This window comes from Arachis ipaensis, chromosome B2, assembly GCF_059453495.1.
Source record: "Arachis ipaensis isolate K30076 ecotype BB chromosome B2, ASM5945349v1, whole genome shotgun sequence".
NCBI lineage: Eukaryota > Viridiplantae > Streptophyta > Magnoliopsida > Fabales > Fabaceae > Arachis > Arachis ipaensis.
In genome coordinates, this window is record NC_142437.1 from 34,246,128 (window position 1) to 34,247,092 (window position 965).

The window sequence follows — 965 nt, forward strand, 5'->3', positions numbered from 1 at the left end:
GGACTTCCATTGGAAGATCCTCATCAGTTCTTAGCTGAATTCTTGCAAATCTGTGACACCAATGGGGTTGATCCCGAGGTCTACTAGCTTATGCTCTTTCCCTTTGCTATAAGAGATAGAGCTAGAACATGGTTGGATTCACAACCTAAAGAAAGCATGAACTCTTGGGAAAAGCTAGTCAATGCTTTCTTGGCAAAGTTCTTTCCACCTCAAAAATTGAGCAAGCTTAGAGTGGAGGTCCAAACCTTCAGACAGAAGGAAGGTGAATCCCTCTATGAAGCTTGGGAAAGATACAAGCAATTGATCAGAAGGTGTCCTTCTGACATGCTTTCAGAATGGAGCATCATAGGTATCTTCTATGATGGTCTGTCTGAACTGTCCAAGATGTCATTGGACAGCTCTGCTGGAGGATCTCTTCATCTGAAGAAGACGCCTACAGAAGCTCAGGAACTCATTGAAATGGTTGCAAATAACCAATTCATGTACACCTCTGAAAGGAATCCTGTGAATAATGGGACAAGTCATAAGAAAGGAGTTCTTGAGATTAATACTCTGAATGCCATATTGGCTCAGAACAAAATATTGACTCAGCAAGTCAATATGATTTCTCAGAGTCTGTCTGGAATGCAAGTAGCAAAGTCAGTACCAAAGAAGCTTCATCTGAAGAAGAAGCTTATGATCCTGAGAACCCAGCAATGGAAGAGGTGAATTACATGAGAGAATCCTATGGAAACACCTATAATCCTTCATGGAGAAATTATCCAAACTTCTCATGGAAGGATCAACAGAGGCCTCAACAAGGCTTCAACAACAATAATGGTAGAAGAAATAGGTTTAGCAATGGGAAACTTTTTCTATCATCTTCTCAGCAACAAACAGAGAATTCCAAGCAGAACCACTCTAAATTAGCAACTGTAGTCTCTGATTTAATTAAAACCACTCAAAGTTTCATGACTGAAATAAGG

The 965-nt window shown here is 40.2% G+C and overlaps 1 non-coding gene across 1 annotated transcript; it reads right to left on the reverse strand.

The window, feature by feature from the left end:
- Nucleotides 1-222: 222 nt before the first annotated feature.
- On the reverse strand, nt 223-330 carry LOC148573537 (small nucleolar RNA R71). The gene has a single exon (XR_015905844.1). It is a non-coding gene; the product is annotated as a small nucleolar RNA R71 (small nucleolar RNA).
- Nucleotides 331-965: the final 635 nt, after the last annotated feature.